Here is an 18696-nt window from a genome sequence, read left to right as displayed (position 1 = left end):
ACTGTTCAATCGATTATTCAGAAATGGAAGGAGTATGGCACAACTGTAAACCTACCAAGACAAGGCTGTCCACCTAAACTAACAGGCCGAACAAGGAGAGTGCTGATCAGAAATGCAGCCAAGAGGCCCATGGTGACTCTGGATGAGCTGCAGAGATCTACAGCTCAGGTGGGGGAATCTGTCCATAGGACAATTATTAGTCATGCACTGCACAAAGTTGTCCTTTATGGAAGAGTGGCAAGAAGAAAGCCATTGTTAACAGAAAAGCATAAGAAGTCCCATTTGCAGTTTGCCACAAGCCATGTGGGGGACACAGCAAACATGTGGAAGAAGGTGCTCTGGTCAGATGAGACCAAAATTGAACTTTTTAGCCAAAATGCAAAACGCTATGTGTGGCGGAAAACTAACACTGCACTTCACTCTGAACACACCATCCCCACTGTCAAATATGGTGGTGGCAGCATCATGCTCTGGGGGTGCTTCTCTTCAGCAGGGACAGGGAAGCTGTTCAGAGTTGATGGGAAGATGGATGGAGCCAAATACATGGCAAACTTGGAAGAAAACCTCTTGGAGTCTGCAAAAGACTTGAGACTGGGGCGAAGGTTCACCTCCCAGCAGGACAATGGCCCTAAAAATAAAGCCAGGGCAACAATGGAATGGTTTACAACAAAACATATCCATGTGTTAGAAAGGCCCAGTCAAAGTCCAGATCTAAATCTAATCGAGAATCTGTGACAAGATCTGAAAACTGCTGTTCACAAACGCTGTCCATCTAATCTGACTGAGCTGGAGCTCTTTTGCAAAGAAGAATGGGCAAGGATTTCAGTCTCTAGATGTGCAAAGCTGGTAGAGACATACCCTAAAAGACTGGCAGCTGTAATTGCAGCAAAAGGTGGTTCTACAAATATTGACTCAGGGGGCTGAATAATTACGCACACACCACTTTGCAGTTATTTATTTGTAAAAAATGTTTGGAATCATGTATGATTTCCGTTCCACTTCTCACATGTACATCACTTTGTATTGGTCTTTCATGTGGAATTCCAATAAAATTGATTCATGTTTGTGGCAGTAATGTGACAAAATGTGGAAAACTTCAAGGGGGCCGAATACTTTTGCAAGCCACTGTATTTAGAGAGTTTAGCCTGTTTAATTCCCCCTCATTTGTGTCTAATCACAGGTTGTAATCTGATCTCTTCCCTGAGTCACATAACTGCCTATGGCAGAGATGGCAGATAAGGCCATTTGAAAAACACAGGCGGTTAACAATATGTCTGCTTGCATGAATCAGGAAGTATAAACCGTGAAGATTTATTTTAAGATTTCTATCAGATGTAACATAGAAATGTTTTTGTTTAAAGGTTATTATGCTGTTGTGTGTCTTTTAGGGCAGAGAGGACATTCTGAGTTCAGGTCCACGTTAATACAGTATTGTGTGACTGTCAACCCCCCCACCGCTCCCCCTCCAGTGCAAACAGTTTTTTGCAGAGATGCTGCAGAATATTGGCGGGAGATTCAACTTTTGTTGAGGGTAGGGTGGTTTAAATGTATCAGAAATCTTTTATTCCATTCTGAAAACATCAAATATTTCATAATATTACAAAATATTACATATTAGAAAAAAAAATCAGTTCTTGGAACTCTGCAGGGCTGACTATAATAGTTCTGTGAGCAGAAGCGAAACTGCACAAATAGGCGCAGGGAAATTTGAGCGCACCATGTGCCACCATACGCCGTAATGTGCCTTACAGCTATAGTGGAGCTCAGACAATAACGTAGGCGCCGTCAAAAGACGGGAGCCCAAATTACTTTGAAAAACCGCGTAATTAGGCCGCCAGCTATAGCCTGCAGGCAAATTACATCTTACCGCCTGAGTCCACAGCGGCCTGGAGGAGGAATAGTAATTAATGTTTTTCAGCTTCACCCTGCGCCCAAATTTATTCAGTGCATGATTGCGAGCAGAAGAGGGTCTCTCTTTACAGACACACTAAAAAAATACAAATGTATTGAATGTTATTGAAGCAAAGTCTCCAAATACAGTTGATCTTTGTGCTTTAAAGGATACCCGAGGTGACATGTGACATGATGAGATAGACATATCGCCTAGCACACAAATAACTATGCTGTGTTCCTTTTTTTCTTTCTCTGCCTGAAAGAGTTAAATATCAGGCATGTAAGTGGCTGACTCAGTCCTAACTCAGACAGGAAGTGACTACAGTGTGACCCTCACTGATAAGAAATTCCAGCCATAAAACACTTTCCTAGCACAAAATGGCTTCTGAGAGCAGGAAAGAGATAAAAAGGGTCCAATAGTTTATAGATTTTAGCTCTGGTATACTTTAACGAATGTGTCATTGAGCAAAAACAATAAAACAGTTAAAACTTAAAAAGTAGATTAAAACATAATATAAAGCTGTGGAATATCTTAAAAAGTCATTTTTAGGATAAGGAAGATAGATACAATTGTTTATTTCATTAGTTTATTTTCGCCCCGGGTGTCCTTTAAAGGACCTCTTTTGTGAATAATTGTAAAATCTTAAATTGTATATGTATCAAATGTACTTTAGATCCAGAATAAAATTCACTATACATTTAATTTTTCCTGTCACTTACAGTAGGTAGTTAGCATCTGACAGGTTTTTAAGTAGCACATCTACTCATGGGTGATTCTTATGATTTACTTTACGTTCAAAAGCACTTACTGAATGGCATTTGCTCAGACCAGCTGCCAAAATAGTGCGCATGCGAGCTGGGATCTTTGTATAGATCTTTTCCAGGGATTTGCTTTTGTAAAGAATGAAGGAAATGCTGAGCATTCCCCGTGAGGAGATGCACTAGTCCAAAACCTGTTAGATCTCTCATACTATCACTGCTTACTGTAAGTGACGGCAACATAGGAATAGCGTGTTTTACTCTGAAAGAAATGTACATCTTATATGCATGTGTTCACATCTTACAAACGGCGTTGTGTTCTTTTACAGATCGATTTTATGAATCGGGTTGGATTGGTTTGGTTAGGAGATTTCAGTTCATTAGTGGTCCCAAATGATTATTTCCGCTCGCTCATATGAAGATTCGTTCATAAACGATCATTCTACAAATTGTATCATTAGTGGCCACCTTTACTTGTATATTTATGCAGATAGTGCCCTGGCCAGAAATCCATCATATAACTCCAGCAATGTAAGGCACTATGGGGTTGATCCACTATCACTATATCTGCCTTTACTGCATGCTTAGCATGCCTTTTCAGAGTTAACGTGTCTTATCAGAGTTAGCGTGCCTTGTCAGAGTTAACGTGCCTTATCAGAGTAGCATAATGAGCACTATAAACTTCTGCCTGCTAATTGGCAATTTAGAGAGCTCCGCTCGTCCTGCCCTGAGCCCGTGCGGGTCCAATCACTTTAAAGGACATTATCCCTGCACTTTGATTGGCCCAATAGACTGCCTGTTAAGGCATAATGTCCTTTAAAGTGATTGGACCCGCAGGGGCTCATGGCAGCACGAGTGGAGCTCTCGTCATTGCCAATTAGCAGGCATAAGTTCGTAGAGCTCGCTTTGATACTCTGATAAGGCACGCTAACTCTGATAAGGCACGTTAGCTCTGATAAGGCACACTAAGCGTGCAGTAAGGGGAGCTATACTGATAGTGAGTCAACCCTCATATTGACTATCTAGAGTATGTGTGTGCAAACCAAGGAATGATAACTCCCCCAGCTATGCACACAGCTTCTCCAGCTCCAAGTGTTCCACATAACGTCCCAGCATCCCTTGCTGTTGCACAGGGAGCTTACCTGAATACACATTATGCCTTTTCTCTTTTTCACGATGACGCAGTTTGGGAAATTTAGAACTGTGAAGAAAAAGGCATATGTGTTTTTGATTTGTAAATAGAACTTGCTAATTTTCACAGCTGGAGATCTGAGCAACCGGCTCTGCCAACATCCATCGTGCTGGGAAGAGAGTCTCCGGCTGGCAAACTCCCGAAGACTTGCAGAACGCGTAGGCTGATGCCAAAGCGAGTTGTGCTATATCTCAAAGTGTGATCCATGGTAAATATCTGTGCGTCTGGCCTGTGGCAAAGCTTAAAAATGCTTCGTTTAGTTCCAGCAAGAAAAAGAAAATTAAACGAGAAGATTAACAGAGTGTAACAAAAAATAGCGTGCAGCAGTGTTCTATCTACACCAGCCAACCATGAAATAGGCATCAGCAGCAGATCTGCAGGTCTGAGGGACCCCAGTTACCCAACGGTGAAAATTGGTATAGGATGGCGTATGTTCTCCTGCAGAGGTCCCGCCCCTTCTAGTACTCCTTGCTAGCCTACCCATCATGCTTTGTGCAGGGGATTTAGCCAATAACACACATGCAGTGTATCAGTAAGCCTCTTTACCCATCACATGGCAAGGCTGCAAGTGCATTGGTGACAGACTTCTTGCCAGCCAGTATTTGTTTTTAAATTCTATGCTACAATGTAAAGAGAAACTTCCCCTTCGCAATAATATTTCCATAGATATAGATTGTTGTTTAATGCTATTAAAAATTATACTTTCATTTCAAACAGCAGCCAAGTAAAGATTTCCTAAACCGATAACAAACTCACCCTGCACTGCTTTTGGAAGCGGTACTCTGCACAATGTGGCCTTGAGGCGGTCCTGGTACTCTGCCTTGATGCAGGAGGCATTAGGTTGATTTTTACACATACTTTCTTTTTCATTGTCACCCATATTGCTGCTTTTATGCCTGTTTTGGGATTAATGTCAGTTATGGAAAGTCTTAGCAGGCTGCAGATTTAAAAGGAAAGATCATATATTATAGTTTATGCTGTCTGTTTTTTTCTTGTCTGCCAGTAGCAAACATGATGACCTACAGGGTCAATGCGTGGATCAAGACAAGACAAGACAAATAACATTTATATTGCGCTTTTCTCCTGGCGGAGTCAAAGCGCCAGAACTGCAGCCACTAGGGTGCACTCTATAAGCAGTGGCAGTGTTAGGAAGACTTGCCCAAGGTCTCCTACTGAATAGGTGCTGGCTTACTGAACAGGCAGAGCCGAAATTTGAACCCTGGTCTCCCATGTCAGAGGCAGAGCCCTTAACCATTACACTATCCAGCCACTGGATCAAACAACATGAACAAATTATGCTGAGATTATCAATCATTTCTTGATATACTATTTTTAACTTTTCACTTTGCAATGTATTTGTTTTTTCTTCCTACTATCTTTCGGTAAAGTTCCTCTTAAGATAGGTAGATACAGTAGGTGGTAAATAACATAGACTCCCTTTCTCAAGGCAAAGTGGGAAAGTTGAAGGCGCAGGGGTTTGACAGCAATAATTTAGAGCAATGTGTGCTCTTTCATGCACCTGATGCTTCATACAAAGCAACTGCCACACAACCAATTACACATCCCTCTAAGCGAATGTTGTCGCTCCTCCAAGAAACCCTAGCTGTACTTATATCATTTTTTGTGAACTTCCTTGTTACCATCTCATATATAACATCCCATCGAAATGCCAGGATACATTATCTTTCATCAGCACTTTGCAGCTTCTCTAACTTTTCTACAAAACTTGGAAACCATAGCAACAGTAATACAGCTTGGATTTCTTCTTCTCTGTCTCTCTAATCGGTTCAAAGTCTGCACAAAGCAGAAAGTAAAAATAAACTCACTCTAATCCTTTTTACCAGGGTTTCCTGCAATATCCATCAATAAAACAGCTTTTAATACATGTTCGCTATAAAAATTACATCAAATCCTCACACAATTTTCAAGTCGTTGCACATCATACATATTTTATATATGAAGCATAGGCCTCTAGACAGTTCTGTACACACTGCACCAAAGTACTATCTTTAGTAACACTCAGTTCTCATTACTTATTAAGATGAATATTTTTATTTAAATGCATCCATGTTATGTAGCATTAATGGAAAGAATAAAAATATAATTTTGCTGTGCGTAGGAATAACTGTCTCATTTGTGTTAGAACTAAGGACTGGGGAGTTTGGGGATGGATCAGGTCATTTGGGCGCTGGGAATCGGCAGAGATTGAAAGTATCGTAACTGAGTGCCCAGGCGGTGAGTTGGGCAACTAATGCCAAACTAGTAGACAGTGGCTTTGTAGGATGTGATTCCTGCACTTTGATTGGCCCAGTAGGCTGCCTGTCACGTGACACAGGATTTTTAGCAGCGCGGCTTAGCAAATCAAGTTAATGGACACTGGACTGCACATCAGTTGTCCTTTCAGTTAAAACTGGCAGCAACTGATATAGTGTAAAAGGACCCTTTCAATCTAATGAGCTGAGCACCTCTGACTAAATTCAACCACTAAATAATAGACAACTTTTAAAGTAGACTTGAACTCAGAACATCCTCTCTGCTGTAAAAGATACACAACAGCATAATAACCTTAAAACAAAAAACATTACTTTGTTACAGCTGATACACATCCTAAAATAAATCTGCACTCTTTCTACTTCCTGATTCATGGAAGCAGACATATAGTTAACTTCCTGTGCTTTCAAATCAGCTTATCTGCCATTGGCAGTCATGTGACACAGGGGAGAGATCAGATTACAATTTGGGATTAGACACAAATGAGGGGGAATTACACATACTAAACTCTCTAAATACATACAGGGTGCATTTCTCTATGTTTTACTTCTGTCCCGTGCAAGATAGCCCAGATAAGCTGGTTCTCTTATATTCCCCCATGTGGTTCAACTTTAGTAAACCAACCCTAAGAACTGTCAATTTTGGACCAGGATGTTCTTGTTGCCAGTCCTCATGTGCCTTAGCGACAGCTACAGACCGCTTAAGCTCCGAGAAACAAAATTCACTACCTGTTTTTCCCTTTTTTTTTTTTAAATCTGGCTGGTAAGAACATTCTTTGCATCTCTTGCGGTACAAAGAGGAAAACACTGAAGGTCTAGTTATCGATTCTTCTCAGGTAGGCGTGTGAGATGGATGGTCAATGCACTTACTAACAAACAAGATTTCTTTGGGAAAAAAAAGCGAAAAGCGTTGGAGAAGGGACTGTTTACACCACAACACTCAGGCACTGTCCGTCTCGCCGAACGCAGCCCGGGAACATCCTGCGACTAGGTACTTTAAATTTTGGAGTATAACTATAATACGCTCCACAACACAATGAAATTTCTAATAATAGTAAGCAATGATGTGTTAAATTGAGACACTTGCAGCCCGAACTCGGGGAACTTTACAATGGATTTAAGGTCTGAGCTGCTTTATCTCGTTAGTGTCAGCTTATTGCTTTTAGCAGCGTTTTTTCCAAAATGTCATCTTTTATTTTATTTTATTTTTTTTAAATTACACAGCAGCATTTTTACTGTAATTCATAAATCATTTAAAAAATCCAAGAAAAATAAAATGTCAATGTTTCTTTTCTTTTTTTTTTTTTAAGAAGCAATAAATTCAAAATGAAAGAGATGAAAAATACCAACTGAGCGACTTAAAGAGGAGCTGTAGTGAGAATAACATAATGAATAAAATTGCTTATTATTTCACAATATTAAATTCTACAGTAGTACAGAGGCCTCAGTAGTGTAAAAATCAGTGCTGTTGATTTTTTTTCAACAAAAAAAACATTTACTTACATACTCCAAACAAGTGCAATGCATTTCATGGGCATTTCCCACTTCATCAGGCTATAATCAGGAGTAAAACAACTTGTGCGTTCTGATAAATAGCTTAGCGCCAATATTAAAGTGGATCCGAGATGAGCTTTTACAAATTGCATAATCGTGTTCCTTTCTATTGTTTATAGGACATTCCTCAAGCCAAATACTTTTTTGTTTTTGTTTTAATACTCTAATTCCCTATAAACTAAACAAGCCACGCCCACAACTTCTCCAGAGAGCCTTGGCAGTAGCAAGGGCTCATGGGAGCTCAGTCTGGGAAGGAGGAGGGGGAGGTATTACTAGCCATTGATTTCAGAGGCAGAGGGGAGGGAGGAGGAGGAGGGGGAATTTGTTTTTTTTCTTTGCTCAAGATACAGATAAGCCTGCCTCTGTGTAATGTTTACAAACAACATGGCTGCTGTCATTGTATCACAGGAAGAAATAATCATATTCTATTAAAGCTGTTGGCAGCTAGATTTACTATGTAAACTATCTAAACATTAGATAAGATATATAGACAAGTTACTTGTTATACTTAGTTTTTCATCTCGGATCCTCTTTAAATGATAGATTATTTGGTCAGTGTTTGCCCACTGTAAATCAGGACAATTAAAGAACCCCGGAGTAACTTGGAGGATAGTGGCTGCGTGAGTATGTGAATTGTTTGGAGAATTGAGTAATAATCAGGTTAGTTGGAGGGTAGTTTGGGGCTAGTTAGAAAAAGATTAATGGATAAGGCATCAAAACAAACCTGTCATTAGAATAGGGAAATGTGAAAAAATGAAGTGTAAAAAAAGATAAAAAAAATCAGAAATTTGGATGCATGAGTCTGCTTACTGCTTACTTCCCTTGCTTGAGGCCACTTTCTGCCTTTACACTTATAGAAAATACCATGGCAGAGCAATGCACTGCTAACTTCTACTTCTTGTCTAAAAAATATGATCTCTCTCTCTCTTCAGCTGTTCCTGTGATAAGTCCTTAGAGTGTCAAAAAAAATTCAAAAAAGGAAAGAGGGGCGGCAATATTTTTAAATAGGGAATAATGTATTTTTTGCTCTGCTCAGACTGTGCAAGTGTGATTTTGGGTCGCCAAAATAAACGGCCTCAAATCTTCTCTGTTTGCGTTTTGTACTGAGGGAGGATAGCAGTGGGAGATGAGAGAAAATCTGAAAGCTCTACATAACATTTTAAAGTCTTGAGACATTTAAAATATCTCACATATACTCCGTTGTAACTGAGTATTTATATTGTTGCATTGGGCTTGGCGTAATATAAGGACAGGCTGGAAGCAGCGGGGATCACTGTTTTTTAACTTGCGTCTTATTGTGCAGTCAGTTGGTGACCCCACATCACTAATAGCATAAATTAAGCCAATAATGGAGAAAATGTGTCCCCCGCGAGACCGCCTCCCCCCGGCCCCGTTATTCAAGCGAGCGCTCTCGAGTGCCTGATACCTGCGCGGATAACCACGTGAAGCTTAATCCAAGCACTTCTAATTACCTCTAATCTCCTAATTAATATTTAATAAATTCCCGCCGTTTGTCAGGTAATCAAATAATTGCAGATTCAGAGGACCACAAACAAATGCCATTTCCGCGCTCCCGCTAATGAATATGTATGGCTCATTTGCATGAAGTGCACATAAATGTTATGCAGGAATTAGGCTAATTAGCATAGGTGGAGGGATCCCTAAGAATGAGCTATGAGCCTTCCCGGGCCATTTACCTGCTCATCTCCGAAGCACATCACAGTTATACTAACCTCTCACCCTAATGATTATATCATTACCTGCACTTACTAACATCACAGAAACATAGATACAATAAAGCTGGGGGCAGAGGTGACCATGGCGTGCCTCCAGACTACTCTGCGCTATTCAGCTCTGAACTGCCACAGACACCGGGCCTAAACTACAAATGTAAAGCAGACCTGAAGCAGAAAAAAAACTATGATATAATGAATTGTATGGGTAGTACTGATAATGAAGAGAACATTCGTAGCAAAGAAAAGAGTCTCATATAATGACCCTTTGAACTTTCCCACAGTAAAAAACTTATCTCAAACTTGTAAAAAAAAAAACAAAAACAAAGGAAAGGAAAGAGATTGATAGTAGTATGTTAAAGGGAATGTCCAAGCAAAATAAAAAAATGAGTATCACTTACCTGGAGCTACTACCCGCCCCCTGCAGCCATCCTGTGCCCTCGTAGTCACCCACTGTTGCTCCAGTCCCCCGCTGGCACATTGTGTACATTTTTACGCATTCCCACTAGTGCAGGAACATTAACACATACATTTTTACGCATTACTGGTTCAATGCGTAAACATTTAAAATGTATGTGTTAATGTTCCTGCACTAGCGGGAATGCGTAAAAATGTATGCAATGCGTCCCGCCGACCTCCGAGGTCGGCAAGCTGCCAGCGGGGGACTGGAGCAGCAGTGAGTGACTACGAGGGCACAGGATGGCTGCAGGGGGCGGGTAGTAGCTCCAGGTAAGTGATACTCATTTTTTTATTTTGCTTGAACCTTCCCTTTAAAGAGGAATGCCAGTGAAAATAATGTAATAAAAAAGTGCTTCATTTTTACAATAATTATGTATAAATGATTTAGTCAGTGTTTGCTCATTGTAAAATATTTTAAATTCCTGATGTGCCAAAATTGAAAACATTCTGATATGTATTACTTGGTGACATTTTTATTGTTGGCAAGTGATGTAGCTGCTGCATGCTTTTTTGGCAGTTGGAAACAGCTGTAAACAGCTATTTCCCACAATGCAACAAGATTCACAGACAGGAAACTGCCAGGAGTACCACGGTCCTCAGAGTTTCTTGTGGGAGGGATTTCACCACAATATCAGTCATACAGCGCCCCATGATGGTCTGTTTGTGAAAAGGAATAGATTTCTCATGTTAAAGCGGATATCAGCTACTGATTGGGATAAAGTTCAATTCTTGGTTGGAGTTTCTCTTTGAATGTCAAAGACAATATTGAAATGACAAAGAGTGGTTCTCAGGGAGATGCTTAAACTGGCTACAGCTAATCAGTGGTTGCTCCTTGTACAGCCTGATGAAGCAGGAATAGACCAGTGAAACGAGGTTCAAAAGTGAATAGAGGTGTTTGCTGATTAATTGACTTGTGTGAGTCCACTGCAGGAGGTAATTCCATCACTACCTCGCCCTTTCTACGGCTTATAAAAATGTCACTCTATTTCTGGAACCACTGTTATACTGTTTATATTGCTTATCTCAAGCTGTCTCACACTGTTTCTTGGTTGGTTAAGTGCTTCAGAAAACAGGATAGTATTTGACCCAGTAAGTTGAAGGGAAGCTCTTTTGCATAGATAACAACTGAAGTCGTTTAACGCTTCCTGTACTGGAAAACAATATGAGACTATTTTCTTTTCTACTAATGTCCTATTTCTTATCTGTACTACAGATACAGTTTATTTTCTCTTCAGGTTTTCTTTAAAGTGTACCTATTCTTAGAGAGAAACTTCACTTTTCAATATTGGCACAAACAAAGATACACAGGTACGTCTAAAGGCCCCAGTCCACTATTGTTATTACCCTGTTTTCCTGAAAATAGGTACAACTCTGAAAATAAGCCCTAACATGATTTTTCAGGATTTTCGAGGATGCTTGAAAATATAAGCCCTATTCCAAAAATAAGCCCTAGTAACAGTATAAAAATCCATTGGCAATAGCATACAGCAGGAGAGATAGACCCTTCACCAAGGAAAGTAGACACCCCCAAAATAATCAGAAGACCCCAACAGTAAGGGTAGGAACACACTAGGCAGAATCACATATGCGTTTTCCATAGCACATACTGGAAAATGTGATTCTGCCTAGTGTGTTCCTACCCTCAGAGTTGGCATGTGCTGGGCAGTAGATTATTGAACTGTCAAAGTAAGGAAACAAAGTTAATTATGAGAAATTTATGATGAAATTCAGGGTTCGGAGAGTTATGATGAAGTTCTAGAATGTGATGACGTGACTATAATTGAAAAAAATATTGTTTACTTGTGTTCAAGAATACATGTAGATTGTTGTTCATGGAAACTTATGATAGCCCCTAAAAATATGCCTTAACGCAACTTTTGTAGAAAAATACTGTAATTTAAGACCCTGGCCCATATGCAATTAACTTTTTCTCCTGAGTTTTCTACAAGGAGATAATTTTTCATGTTCTATTTGGATACGTTTTTTAAAGGACAACTGTAGCCAGAGGTATATGGAGGCTGCCATATTTATGTCCTTTTCAACAATACCAGTTGCCTGGCAGCCCTGCTGATCTATTTGGCTGCAGTAGTGTCTCAGTAACACCAGAAAGAAGCATGTGGATAATCTTGACACATCTGACAATTATGTCAGAAACACCTGATCTGCTGCATGCTTTCTTAGGCTCTAGGGCTAAACGTTTTAGAGGCAGAGGATCAGCAGGATAGCCAGGTAAACGGTGTTGCTTAAAGAGACACTGAAGCGAAAAAAAAATATGATATAATGAATTGGTTGTGTACTATGAATAATTACTACAAGATTAGCAGCAAAGGAAATATTCTCATACTTTTATTTTCAGGTATATAGTGTTTTTTCTAACATTGCATCACTCTATAATATGTGCAGATTACACAACACTCAGCATTCAAAATGAGTCTTTCAGAGCAGTCTGTGAAGTAATGACCTCTCCTCTAGCAGAGGAAAAGTAAATAGTCCAGGAACAGTTGAGATAATAAAAGTCAGATAACAGCCCTCTCCATGACTAACTTAGTCGGAGAGCTTAATGGCTTGTTTGCATAGAGATAACAACTGGAGTTTCTCAACTCTTCCTGTACTGGAAACAATTAGACTGATGTATCTGATCTTAATGTTTTATTTCTTAGCTGTACTACACATACAAATCATAATATCATAATTTTTTTTTTCGCTTCAGTGTCTCTTTAAGGCTACTTTCACAGTGGGACTTTGCGTTTTGATGAGACGTTAAAGTCGGAATGCAAACTAACAATGCAACATCCCAAAAATGTCACAACGCAACTCTATGCCCTGTTACCGTCGCATACAGTAGGCATACGGGCAATGAGAAGTATGCTTCCAGGTCATTACTGAGCATGTGCAAACAGTCCAACGCAGTTAATAACGTGTGTAAAGCACATCATGCAGAACTTTCTAATAATGCTACACGTTACACACAAACGCAACGTGTGCACTGTGAATGTTGCACAGTCTTAGTATGGCTGTGCGTTAGTACACGTTAAAACACATTGTGAAAGAGACCTTAAAGAGAATCTGTATTGTTAAAATCGCACAAAAGTAAACATACCAGTGCGTTAGGGGACATCTCCTATTACCCTCTGTCACAATTTCGCCGCTCTCCGCCGCATTAAAAGTGGTTAAAAACAGTTTTAAAAAGTTTGTTTATAAACAAACAAAATGGCCACCAAAACAGGAAGTAGGTTGATGTACAGTATGTCCACACATAGAAAATACATCCATACACAAGCAGGCTGTATACACCCTTCCTTTTTAATCTCAAGAGATCATTTGTGTGTTTCTTTCCCCCTGCATCTCTCATGAACTGAAGTTGGCTGCTCTTTTCTTCCTGCAAACAGCTTTGCCCTTGTCTGAATTTCCTCAGTATGTGAAAGCCCAGCCAGCTCAGAGGACGATTTATCCAGCTTGTAAAAGATAAGAGAGAAGAGAGAAGCTGCACTAATCTAAATATCACACAGGCAGTGTGCAGAGAGGGGCCTGAAAGGGGGAGTTCATAGCAGAACCATAACACTGAAGAACTTGGCAGCCTTCCAGACACAGGCCGACAAGTCTGACAGGGGAAAGATACATTGATTTATTACAGAGACTGTGATAGCAGAAAGTGCTGCAGTCAGCCAGAACACATTAGAATAGCTTTTGGAACTTGTAGGATGATAAAAAACAGGATGCAATTTTTGTTACGGAGTCTCTTTAAGGATATCCGTGTCAACTAAATAAAGCTATCTTTCCTTACCTGGGTCTTCTTCCAGCCCCTAGAAGTCATGTTTGTCTCTCGCCACAGCACCGAAGTTCTCCAGGGTTCCAGTGGTAGCTTCTGAAGTATCGCTGACCCCAGATAGGTCAGTGTCTTTTTCGCATGCGTCGGCACGGGTGCAATACACTCTTGGTGCGCAAAGGACACTTACTCATCGGTGATCGACAATACTTCAGAGGCTGCCAGCGGGACCCAGGAGATGACCAGAGCTGTGGTGAGGGACATACATGACTTCTAGAGGCTGAAAGAGGCCTGAGGTAAGTAATGGTATATTTATTTTGTCACTTTGGATATCCTTTAAAAGGAAATAAATATGGCAGCTTCCATATCCCTCTCGCTTCAGTTGTCCTTTAACTGGCACTTAGGCCAATGCGCGCTCTCCAGCAAGCAGCCTAGCATGCCAGGAAACACATTCAGCAGGAGTTTGTCTCATCTACAGTGTAAAGGTAGGTATTTTATAACTCAATTTTCCTCAGGACATAAACGCCCATCCCCAATTATATAATTTAGGTTATGTAGGCTATTTCGGTGGTCCGGAGCATTCTCTTTATATCCCCAAGGTCCACACAAATGAAAACAAGTCGTTGAAAAATGATGCGCCATACAGCACCTTTAATAGCGCCCAAAATGGGCATCACGGTCCCGTAATGGGCTTGAGAGCTCCAGATTGTGTGTAAACCGTAACCTGAAAGCACAAAATTATATTACAACTTTTATTACCATCATTTTGAAAATCAGCCATTATTTATAACAAGGGAGGGATGTTATTACTCTCCCAGAAACGTGCCGCTCTCACCATCACGTTTCCCTCATCCTCTTGCAGGTTTTTATTCTGTTTTTTTTTTCTCTCCCAGGATTGGTTTGAAATAAGAGAACGACAAGAATGAAGTAAAACTTTACTTCCACTAAAAAATGCAACCCTTTCCAGGTAAGCAGAAAACATTGCAAGGACTGTAGCAAAGGTTATTCCACATACTTCTGCATATACTTAAAGCAAGTTAATGTAGTGTCTTTCTAGATGCTAAATGGGAATGTCAGGCTGCTATAATTCCTTAGACAGAAACATGTTTTCCTGCACTCATCTAACTCTGTATGGCGATTTAAATGGCTTTCGCCCACGGTTCTGCTCTAAATACTGGGCAGTGCCTTCATCTAGTGAAGGCGTGGCTAAGCACTGAAACGTGTATTGGTATCAGACGGCACGTAAGTGGCCAGGCTTTGCCCACCACACCTCCCTCCAGGCTAACATCACTCCTATTGCTCTGGCCAAGCTCGGGGGCTGTAAGAGGACCTGCAGGCAGCTTGACAAGTGCTTTTAACCCTACACGAATTACAGGTGCAACTTTACATGTTTCATTGATTTAAAAAAGGTTAACGCTCCATTGGATTGCTCCTCTTCTTCTTGTTAGCTATAATTCCTTCATCAGTCGCACAGGTTTGCATGAAGTGAAAATATCCATCCTTTTAATCTTACCCCCTTTACATCGGCCAGTACCCAAACATGTTTGGGGGAGCAAAAATGAAACTTAAGGTACCCACACACTCATAAATGTCCCCATTTGATTTCATGCAGATTCAATGTATCTGCTGAACACCAATTCCCCAAAATGTCGGGTCGAATTTCAATCTATTTTGAAAAAAAAATAAAATCTAATTTGGACAGTAATGAAAAAGAAACATAATTATAGCTGTCATGTCCCTTCCAAACTCTCCATGCCAAAACAAATCATCTGTTAACCAGTTCACCCCCAAGGGTTTTTACTGTAACGGACCAGAGCAATTTTGACTTGTCAGTGCTCCTCCCTTTTATTCCCTAATAACTTTATTACTACTTATCACAAGAAAATGATCTATACCTCGTTTTTTTCGCCACCAATTAGGCTTTCTGTGGGTAGTACATTTTGCTAAGAATTTTTTTTATCCTAAATGCGTTTTAATGCGAAAAAAACAAAAAAAATGAAAAAAAATAATTATTTCTCCGTTTTCAGCCATTATAGTTTTAAAATTAAACATTCTCGTGTGGTTAAAACAAACACCGTTTATTTGCCCAGTTGTCCCGATTATTAAACCGTTTAAATTATGTCCCTATCACAATGTATGGCGACAATATATTATTTTGAAATATAGGTGTTATTTTTCTGTTTTGTTTTTTTTTGTTCTGGGCATAATTACCAGCCCCTATATAATAAATTAAAATTAATTTCCCCCCATAAAATATAGATTAAAAAAAGTTGAGTCCCTAAGGCAACTATTTATTTATTTATTTTAAGCTGATTTTAATTTACAAGTGTTTTTTTTTTGGGGGGGGGGGAGGGTTGGAAATGTTATTTTATTAATAGTGTGTATGTACTTGTGTATATATATGTGTAATATACTTTTTGGCCACAAGATGGCGCTAGTGAACACTCTCCCGTATAGGAAGTGATCACTTTTTTTTTTTTTTTACTCTTTATTAAACTGTAGCATTTCCTGTTTTTATGAATGGACGCGGCCGCTGTTTGCGGTCGCGTCCATTCACTCCAGGCAGTGCGATTGGGTAGAGGACCGCTCGGTCCTCTTCCCCAATCACTCAGCACGGGATCCCGACGGTAATGGCGGCGGTAGCGGCACGCACACGAGCGGAGCGGCGGCGGGAACGCGCGACGTATTAAAACGTCATGTTGCCATTAACAGGCAAAAGCATGACGTTTTAATACGATACATTGCCATTAAATGGTTAATAAATATTGTACTCATCATCAAGCAAATACCCCTAGTAGGGGTCCAAGGAGAGCTGTATTCTCATTAGAAGCACCACCGCAATCAGTAAAATAAAAACGGTCAGACCTCTTCACACAAACGCCCTGATGTCAGCAAGAGTTCTGATTGGTCGTTTTGATTTTAGCGATTTTTCTAACGTAAAAAAAAGAGAAAATCCTTCTTAGCGTTTCCCATTTTAACTGTGGCTATTTTGAAGCCAATCCTGATGTAATTTCCTCCCTTACTTTCTTCTGCCTGATTTTGTATGCATTGCCCACCATCCACTATAGAAAGTGTGTTGTCTCAGCATGAGAAATATTGGCCAATCAGAGAGGAACAGAGGTGTGGGAGGGTAAAACAGGCGGGAAAGAGGCTTCAGCCAATCAGGCTGCATTAGTTAAGTCTGAGGGGAAAGTAGAGAAGCAAAAAAGGTCAACCCAGCATGCCCTGCAACTTCCTTTGTGTGCACCAAATAAGGGGAATGATCATTTATCAACAAGAAAAGAAATAGTGATTTCAACTTTTGGATTGCCTGGTTAGCATCCTTATTACTAAAAAAATAAAGAATTGATTTTTGATTTTATGCCCGACAGTTACACTTTTGCAAAGAAATTGCAAGCAAAGTAACATTACATATAACCATATAAATTCAGAAAAAAGGTTGGTTCTATAACATAGCTTCTACAAAAGACTTCAGTACATACAAATATTACATGTGCAAGAGTCAAATACAACTTGCAGGTTCCAGCGGCATCCCAATGAAACACCAACATATTAACAAGACAGCACAGGATTGAACCTGCGGAAGAAGCGTCAATAGACATACAACTGGTACATTTGCAAATGTCTTTCTTGTATGCAGTTTTATTTTTGCATATACAGCTTTACAATAAATATTTGCCCCTCTTCATTTGATCTTCTTTCCCAAATTTGGCTTTAGTGTACGAGCGTATGAGGGAGAGTTATTGTCATAACTACAAACTATATAAAGCGCCATGTAAGATGTCCGCTGAATAGAAATACATAATAATAATAATAACAGCAATGCCACAATACCAGTGCTGCTTGTTACAGAGCCCTGCCGGTGACATAAATGTGACTGGCAACTTTGCAATGTAAAAGGGAGAAAGCAAATAGCTTGGCGCAAGATAAAGAGAATATAGATGTGGTCCGGGGTCTGCGCGGGTCACTGGAGTGCGCGGTCCAGTAATCTGCTTCCTGTGCCTCTTCACATTCCATTAAAAGTCAAGTTACACTCTGCTCTGAAATATTAATTTCTGAGGGTTCTTCCTTCCATTCTTAACTGACACGCTCAACCTCAAGCTGACTGCATTAACCTCTTGTCTAATGCAATATTTAATTATCTTTCCATTTGCAAGTTTAAATCCCACAGTTATTATCTTGTGGCAGGTATTTTCCAGGTTGAGATGAATAGGAGTTTTGTTACGAGGGAAATCTAAAAATATTACACAAAGCACTTAGCACAGTATGAATGACCGCAGTGTGTTCTGCCCAAGGCATGACTGTGGCGTATGAAGGGGGCGTTTGCCCACAGGGCTGTCAGGTCATGTGACCCCAAATCGAGAATGCCTCTATTTACCACCCATAACCTTTGGGCTCACACGGTGAACTGTAGATTCCTTTCAATATAGGTTTTCCAGCTATTAAAATGAACCTGCGGATTTAAAGAAAATTATAGGCTGTATTAAGTCCAGAAAGGAAGGACAGGTAGTGTTAATTTTGTTTGTCTAATAATAAGAGTTTTAGGACACTTTGCAAAAATTATTTCAAGCTGAATTTTCAAAAACAATTCAGATCTAACTTTTGTTCTCACAAAAGGTTTTTTTTTTTTCCATACAATTATAAAGAACTGTTGTGTCCACATTGACACATCAGTGTTACAAAATACAAAACAGAAAATACATGCAGTGGTAGCATGTTACCATAACACCTCAACTGCTCCTTTTTGTGTCGTCCCTTCCCTCCCTCATCGCCCGTCCTTTCCTCCTGTTTGCTTTCTTATTTCCTATGAACTTCAACTGTGATTCCGGGTACTAGTTGCCTCTTAAATTTCCAACCGGCCTTGAAGATGTTTGTAAGCATATCACGATGAGTATTTTAACAGTTCCATCAGGGTTCTTACATCTCCATAAGGCACTGTGTGGAGAATATAAGGATTCTATCTACAGAAGAATTCCTTTGTTCCTTTCTCTACAATTTGTGTCTCTTGTCTCTCGTTTTATTTTGTTTTTATGTGCATATAAAACACAGTCATTAAAGCAAAATTATGTG

At 39.9% G+C, this 18696-nt stretch overlaps 1 protein-coding gene across 9 annotated transcripts in view; it reads right to left on the bottom strand.

Annotated features, from left to right (window-relative positions):
• Nucleotides 1-18696, bottom strand: part of KLHL29 (kelch like family member 29) — a 1379660-nt gene that overhangs the window by 453000 nt on the left and 907964 nt on the right. The window lies entirely within an intron of this gene.

Source organism: Hyperolius riggenbachi, chromosome 4 (genome assembly GCF_040937935.1).
Source record: "Hyperolius riggenbachi isolate aHypRig1 chromosome 4, aHypRig1.pri, whole genome shotgun sequence".
NCBI lineage: Eukaryota > Metazoa > Chordata > Amphibia > Anura > Hyperoliidae > Hyperolius > Hyperolius riggenbachi.
The sequence above is the reverse complement of the archived record's forward strand: the minus strand, read 5'-3'. Positions and strand labels throughout refer to the sequence as shown.